Here is an 8,427-nt window from a genome sequence, read left to right on the forward strand (position 1 = left end):
TGGAGAAGTACAGTACAGGACCTCCTTGAAATTTGTGACGACTTGGGCATTTCCGCCGGGTCCGCAAAAACAAAGCAAGCGATTCTCGCGGTGATGCGGGCTGAGAATGTGACGATGGAGGAGGCTGACGAGACTTGGGAGGAGATTTGTGAGAAAAAGCAGCGCAAAAAGCGAGAGGCGGAAGAACGCGAAAGGCAGGAAGCGGAGGAACGCGAAAGGCGCAAGAAGCGGGAGGCAGAGGAACGCGAAAGGCGCGAAGAGAAGCGTCGCGAGGAGCGAGAACATGCTCTTAAAATGAAAGAGCTTGATCGTAAAATTCAGGCGATTAAGTGGCACCGAGCCCAATGCCAACTCAAGATCTTCGAGACAGGCGAGAACATTGTGTCTTTTCTCGTTAAGTTTGAACAGGTCTGCGAAGATTTTGGTATTAGCCAAGACCTTTTGGTGGAGAGGCTTCTCGCGTTGCTCCCGTGCCAGGTCGCATCTGTTTTGGAGCGCTTACCCGCTGAGGAAACGCAAGACTTTGATAAGGCCAAAGATGCCTTGTTGCGCCACTTCGCTGCTCCTGGTCCTGCTGACTGCGAAAGTCGAGACGTTAAAGACAGCGCTGAAGCGCGTCGTGGGGCGCTAGAGGCTGAGGCTCATCGCGAAGCTCTGAAGGCTGAGGCGCGCCGCAAGGCGATAGAAGAGGAAGCATTTCGTGATGCGCTCGAGGATGACGCGCGTCGCGGGGCACTAGAAGCTGAGACCAGCCGCGAAGCGCTAGAGGCCGAGGCCCGTCGCGAGGCGCGTGAGGACGAAGCACGTCGAAAAGCGCAACAGGATGAGGCGCGCCCCAGAGACCAAGAGGTCGAGAAGTGTCGCCAAGAGCGAGAGGCTGAGGCACTTCGAAGGGCGAAAGCGGACGAGGCGCGACAACGAGATGTGTTTCGCGTGTCGCGAGAGGCTGAGGCGCTCCGCAAAGAGAGAGAGGATGACGCGCGTCGCATGGGGTTAGAAGCTGAAACCCGTCGCGAGGCGCTAGAGGCCGAAGCCCGTCGTGAGGCGCTTGAGGGCGCTGAGGCGTGTCGCAAGGCGCTAGATGACAATGCGACTCGCAAGGCGAAGAAGAAAGAGGCGGTTCTTAAAGCGTTTGAGAATGACGCGAGCCGCAAGGCGCTAGAGGCCGAGGCCCGTCGCAAGCCGCTACAGCAAAAAGCGCGTCAGAGAGAGCGAGAGGATGAGGCGCGCCGCGAAGACCAAAAGGTCAAGAAACGTCGCGACGTGCTAGAGGCTGAAGCTCCTCGCGAGGCGCAGGACGCCGAAGTGCGTCATAGTGAAGAGAAGGCCGACTTCGAAGGCCAAAGAAAAGGTTGTACTCGTGACATTAGTACACCGCCACGAATTGAGACATCTCAAGGCGAGCCGGCTAGGTTAGAAACCGTCGGGACTATCGTTCTGCCTGAAGCGCAGACACCATTAAGCGATCCCGAGGATCAGCTAGTTGAGCAGTCTCAAGCCTCGGCAAAGTAAATCGAATGCAGCGTACTTGCGAGTACGAGTGCCGATGCTGCGAGCATTCCGAGCAGTACCGAAAAGAAAAGGCGTCGGCGAAAACGCGTGAAGGCGAACGCGAGGGCGACGAGTGGCGTTAAGCGCACTAAAGTGGCTAGGCGCGATGACGTCATCTCTCGAGACGCCACGTTAAAGGCAAGGCCTCAGAAATCGAAAAGGCTCGCTAAGAAAAGATTAAAGTTTCGGCCGCTGCTGAGATCTAGATTAGGCGTGAAGCGCGTCGCGAAGAAAGGAATTTCAGTGAAATTCAGACGCCGAAGTCTTCACCTGGTCTCATCCTTTTCACTACCTGGTAGGGGCAGGAGCGCAGCGAGGTGTCGCGTACACCGGATTAGCGACAAAGGCTGTTCCCCACAGTGGCAAAAAGGTAACGGCGTAGCCCGGAGGGGTACCATGGGCAGACAAAACCGCTGGTATGCCGGTTTGTCTGAGTTCGGCGGACACGGTACAAACGTCGCCACTACTCAGTGTTTCGGGCAGGTGTGTTCCCTGTCCCTTTTTCGAGGTCGGACCCCTCGAAAAGTGTGGAATGCGCGGCTCCCCAGAGTTCGTCTAAAGGGTGCGCTGGGAGACACCCCGGGATAACCGCAGCATAAAGATGGATTGACATCTAGAAAGAACTTAGTGTGTTAATGATTACTAACGAATTAACCTCTTGAAAGAAGTTAGTGTGTCAATGTGTACTAACGAATTGAGGAGTGAAATTTTGTAATTTGTCACTTTCCTCCTCATTGTAGCAGACATGGAGATGTTTGTTTGGTTATTTGTTTGTTTTAGTGTTTAGAAACATAACTGTTAGCGCTCGAGTAGAGGAGAGCTGCTCGTAGTAGTTACAGAGAAGAAGGCTGAATGATAAAAGCCTCTGTTTAACGTACTACTGATCTGTTTTGCGTTACGTGTTAGTATGCGCGTCAGTGTGATTTTAGTTTCTCCTTGTTTTGTGTTAAACGTGTGAGTTTGATTTTCAGTTTATTTCGTATTTAGTTTGAAGCGCTTTGTTTTCTTTATGTAATACTCAATTGCCGAGTGCAATGAGCGAGAGCGTTTCAGCGCAAAACTAGTGTTGTTTATCCTGAGATGTTTGTTGACAAACATTTAGAACGCTTGCGAGTGGTGCCAAGGCGCACGATTTGGGGAGCACTTAGTGAGGTGCTTGTAAGGCGCACGATTTAGGGAGCACTTGGTGAAGTGTTTGTAGCTTTGGGGCAAAATTGAGTCTTCCCCGGCAACTTCGATCGTCCCCAATCTGCCGATGTCACCATTGAGAATCGCTCGCGAAGACATTCTGATTGATTTTAGCAGTGTCACGTAATGACACTTAGCTTGAGGCACGTCCTCACTTTGGTATTCTTCCTGAGATACGTTGCTCGTGATGTTTTAATTTTAGCTTAGCGTAATCTCGAGGAAAATGTTTTGTTCTTTTATGCTGGTCTGGCGATTTGATCAGCATTTGGAGGGCACTTGCTTTGGCCAGAGTGGTTTGGCTTTGTGTTGCTTCTTGGCAGTTCTTCTTCAGAGGTTATTCAGGAAAGGAAAAAGGCACCTAATTTCTGTCTGCCTATAGGCGACACGGCGCAGTGCCTTGAAGGGGTGGGGGTAAGGAGGGAATAAAAGAATAGTAGGAAAATAGAGAGAAAAGTGATAGGAGCACATCCATCCAACGAAGAGAAAAGAGGACAGGAAAGATTGGGAAACGGTCACGGGAGTTCAGGGACGGGTCCGCGAAACACAGCTAGAGGCACGGTGCACAACATCGGCGAAGCGGCGAAGGCCCCGTCGATGAGCGGCGCACGGCATAGCGGGCGAGGAGTCCGTCACGGGGCGCCGGTCAGCGAGAGGTACGAGGAGTAATCCAGGACATCGCGGCAGGCACGTCCGTCTTGCTTGAAATCCAGCGAGCGAGTAAACTGCTGCTGTGCCGTGGAGGTCACTCCTGGTGGAAAGAGCGGTACGACCACAGTTGACAACGGTCAACCAGCATCGCATGATCCGAGCTGCGTTTGACAGCTCGAACTCTGGATGCATTGTCTTGTGGCGGGGGTGTTGTTGTGCCAGAGCACCTGACCGAACGGGGAGACGTCAACACCTGCTACCAAAAGGGCTGCTCGACAGACTAAGGGGACGTCAACATCTGCTACCTAAAGGGCTGCCCGACAGACTAAGGGGACGTCAACACCTGCTACCTAAAGGGCTGCCCGACAGACTAAGAGGACGTTAACACCTGCTACCTAAAGGGCTGCCCGACAGACTAAGGAGACGTCAACACCTGCTACCTAAAGGGCCGCCCGACAGACTAAGAGGACGTCAACACCTGGGACCAAAGAGCCACCGTGTCAACAATGGACTGGTCCCCTATTTAAGACCGGGCTGGTCCGTTGTTGAGGAGACGCCCCAGCCGACTTGGTCGTGCTGGCAGGCTCTGTCCTGCTATAAACTGCGATAACCTTCTATAACCTGCTATTCATGCTATAAACGTTGTTACTGTTTTTGTAAACGTTTTGCCTCCTTGCTCTGCTCCTCAGCGATAAGTCCGATCTTCGGCTACATCGGCTCGCCAGCCTCCCGGCTTTCATCGACACAAAACCCCCATTCCTAACAGCCTGCATCTAAACCGAGAAGACACGTGGAATCATACGTATGAGATTATAGGCGTGTGCACGCAACGTTTCTAGAACAAGTTCTATAAACGTTGTTTGCAGTGTTCCCCATCAAGAGGGGGGTGGGGGTGGGCGAACTCTACACGCAGCGCCCCAACTCCCCCTGCACCCCCCCTCTCCGGACGAGTTCGAAAGAAACCAAGCTTTGCAGTGGAGGCAAAAATTAAAAAGCCACGTGGTTCTTATGCATTTGCCTAAGACGACTGGAAGGCGGAAGCCATATTTTTTTTTTTCATTTTATTGTACTGTATTGATTGCACCCGCCTCCCCCTCCGCCCGAAAGCTTGCTGCACCTAACGTGCTTTTGCACCGCCTCCGTGATCGGGCCCCCCTATGACCAATCGACGATGCCGAGTGATGGATTCGTCATTGACGTCATCATAATAATCATCATGATGATGTCACGAACTCCAACGATCTGTGAGGTCATGATTTTGTTGACGACGTCATGATACATTGAGGTCGTGTGAGTTTTCGTACGCCTGCACTACGCGCTCAATCACTTCAGCATCACATGACTTTTGACCGACTTTTCATACTTTTTTTGCACCATTTGTGCTGACGCCGAGACAAGGTCTCGCCAAATCTCGAATACTTCTTGACTCGTGAGGCATGCAACGGTTTCGCCTTAAAGTGGGAAAATATTTAGTGTATGTACTGCGTGTACCCTGACACGGCAAGATATAAGAGGCTGTCCCTAAGCCGCCTAAGGTACGAGTATCGCGATGATGTGTTTAGAAATATGTTCGACTACTTAGAGATCTGTGTGTTAAGGAAAGGTTTATTAGATGCGAAGTATCTTAAAGGGGTACTGACACGAATATTTTCAGTTGTCGTTTTTTTGCGTCAAATGAAAGGTCAAGCCCTCAAGAGCCTAGAAAAGGTAGTGCTAAGCGCGAGTGCGCCCTGAAAAAGTAATTACAGTATGTTTTTAAAAGCTAGTTTCGGTTCCTACTGTACCCTGACGTCACAACACGGTATGGGCTTCTCGTCACGTCCTTGCACAATATATAGTGACGTTCCACGCACAAGAGCGGCCACTTTGGAAGTTTGATGACGTACAAGCAGCCATCTTGGAAGTTTGGGTACCTAACGTCATCACAACAAGCCAGACTGCTGCGTGAAGTCACCAGAACTTGTACTGTAGCCTGACGTCAAGCTAATGTCGATGTCAGTAGGTGCGCCATGGAAAAATTGACTTTAATATCAAATTAAAATATCTTATCAGCATTTGCTGAGCTTCACACTTGCTCAGAACCGTCTCTGCATACAGGAGATATGTATGGCAGAGTAAACTCGCCTTCGAAAAAAGGTGTCAGTACCCCTTTAAGGCCGAGCTCAATCCGGTGGTGGTGGTGTGCGGCGTGACCACCTTTACTGCGCATGCGCATACCCTCTCCACACACCTGCTCTCCACTCACCCTATCCTCTTCCCCTCTCCACTTTCCCTCTCCCCTCACCCTTTCCACTCTTCCTCTGAAACGCGGGCTAGACATGCCGAAATTCTCTCCTGCGCAACGCCGCGATGAGCTCGAGCGCATGCGCGTCCCCTCCCCTTCTCTCTCCTCTCCTACGCTGCCCCCCTCTCGCCCGCCTGTCGCGTTCCCCGCTCGCCCTGTGAGAATTAACGGCCAGGCTAGATGGAAGGTACGACGCGCGTAGCGTCCCTCTTCGCGTTCCACGACGCGAGGTCGGTAGCATGCCCAACGAACGCCAACGGAACGCGATCGTGCAAGTGCTCCGGCTTCGCATCGCCTCATGGTCCCCTTTAGCGGGAGATGGTGTAATTTTTTCCATGGTAGGACGCTACGAACACTTGGATACAGTGTCTATACAACAAGGACAGTAACACGCACAAATGATTAAGCAGTAAGCATAATACACATGAAACATTTCTGCAGAAATGAGCAAGTCCACAGGATGTCACACAGTGCGAAGTGTTCCATGCACAAGACTATCACAGACGGAGCCGTCGGGTGACGAATTCTGGAGTAGTGTTGTTCTGTTTGAGACAAAATAGTGGCACAAGTTTCTTCTATTCTTTCTTTGGTGTTGTCATCTAAACTTCGATTGTGTTATTTAATTTACGAAGCCACAGGACCACTTTTGTAATCGAGCACCGAAGTTTATTTCGAAAACTGTGGAGTATGTTAAGCAAGGCGTCGTTTACGCCATAATATTACCCCTATATATAAAAAGATCTGATATGTTTAACAGATAAGCATGATCACGGATTTTTCGCATGCCTGTCTTCACATTTCCGTCATTTAGAATACTCCAAGGGGATTTCCAGATGAAAGATGTCCCTATGAACCTGAAAGAAAAAATTATGGCACAAGCTTTTTGGCGTCACTTATCATCGCTAATGCCATCAGGATAAGCAGGACTCGACTGCACTCCGTCAGCGTTGTGAAAACGCGCCAGGCGTCACAACGCGCTGGCTTGCACGAAGGCGATTCTTGATGACGTCATGAGCGTTGTGGAAATGCGCCCCATAGTTTGCTCCCCTATACAGACACACGTTTGTGTTGCTGGTTTAAGGTCGGAAACTTGAACGTCTTGGTAAATTTCGTCAGGCATTCTCACATCGCTGTTCAGCCAAATGTGATGTTCACTTTGCGCGTTTGATGAAGTATATAAGGCCTCGCCTTTCAAAAATGAACAACACATGTTGAAGTTATCGTTTTGCGAGCGACACTTGCTCGTCCTGGTATAATCGTTTCCGCTTAAACAATTCTATGCATATCTTATCGACAAGGCCGAACAAACGTAAACGTTCGCTATGACAAGCGAGCCCCACATTGTCGAAACGTTGGCTTCGGCTACATTCCTTGTTCGACCAATCGCTTCAAGCATGCGGCGGCCATTCTTTGACTGTGACCACCAAGCACACGAATAATTTTAAAACTAGTAGTAAGCATGATAAGATTTGAAACTGACACCTCTAAAGAGCGTGTCCGGTTGGAAAAAACCACTTATTATTTCCTTTCTGTACAAATGAAGTTTATAATGAAACAACATTTCGTTGCTTCGTACGAAATTACGCGCACCCGTGGCTGGATCCATTAAATTATAAGTGATAGCATTATCATTTTTTTTCATTTTTCCTTGAAATGAAACTTGATTATGAGCGTTACGTACGAAAGGAGTGGGGAGTCGTGCCATCCCGTATTCCCAGGAAAGTTTCCCTCAAGGGAGGCCCGAACTTTGCTCGAAAGACCCCCCCCCCCCTCCGGCCCTTACCCACTTCCATTATTCACGGTCATTTTTGTAAATGGCTATATAGCTTTATGTAAATGGCTTTATGCAAATTATGTTGATAGGGGTGGGGGGAGGGTATGTAGTGCGTCATGTATTGCAATCACCAGGCAATGGTGGCTGGACCGCATTAAATATCGGAATTAGATACGCTATAGATTAAGTATCAGGGATTACCTGGTACACTAGATTAAATGTACACTTGATGACCAGCGTTTCGATCACGTAATCAAATGTGAACCACATTAGATTCAGCTTATTGACATAGATATCGCTTCTCTTAGCTTAACATACCTTTACTGGATTAATTCAATATAATACCTTCACTTTCACCTTTATTCTTTAAAGACCCCAGTGGGGGTTTTACATAAGGGGTGGGGTTATAAGCTATATGACATGGTGAACAGTTTGTTACAGGGTGCATTGCGATGTGATTGCTTCCATGAATGCACATGGGCTTCGGTTACTCATTTGGTTCACCTTTAATTAACTGTAATTCTCACCTGGGGTTTGCGTGTATACCGTATGCCATAGTGTTCACGCCGCCGTATTTTTTGACACATGAGCCGTAGAGCTTTCGCCTTTATGATGCGAATGGTGAACGCCTTGCCGAAAACCATGTGCTCTGAGGAAAAAAAAAAAATAGAACGCTCCACGATTTTGAGTATCATCTTTGAGCAGGGGCCACGCTAATCTTCTCTGTATCGTTCCAATTTTAGTATATGTACTTTGGAAGTGCAGTGCAGGAATATTGCATTGAACTATATATACCTACAAAAGTTGCGGCCAGGATACGGCGACGGTGGAAGGCCGAATTCACGTGCAAAAATCAAAATATAGCTTCCCCGTAAATGCTAAATAGACATAACGGTAGGGGTAATTATTATAATGCGAATTTTTCGTTCAGTGCTTATCAGAAAAAAAAATATACGTACGTTATGTGTCAAAGTTTTACTAT

At 49.1% G+C, this 8,427-nt stretch overlaps 1 non-coding gene across 1 annotated transcript; it reads right to left on the reverse strand.

The window, feature by feature from the left end:
• Positions 1–8,105: 8,105 nt before the first annotated feature.
• Positions 8,106–8,208, reverse strand: LOC119372832 (U6 spliceosomal RNA). The gene has a single exon (XR_005179722.1). It is a non-coding gene; the product is annotated as a U6 spliceosomal RNA (small nuclear RNA).
• Between the last annotated feature and the right edge of the window lie 219 nt (positions 8,209–8,427).

The sequence above is a fragment of the Rhipicephalus sanguineus genome, chromosome 10 (assembly GCF_013339695.2).
Source record: "Rhipicephalus sanguineus isolate Rsan-2018 chromosome 10, BIME_Rsan_1.4, whole genome shotgun sequence".
Classification (NCBI taxonomy): Eukaryota; Metazoa; Arthropoda; class Arachnida; order Ixodida; family Ixodidae; genus Rhipicephalus; species Rhipicephalus sanguineus.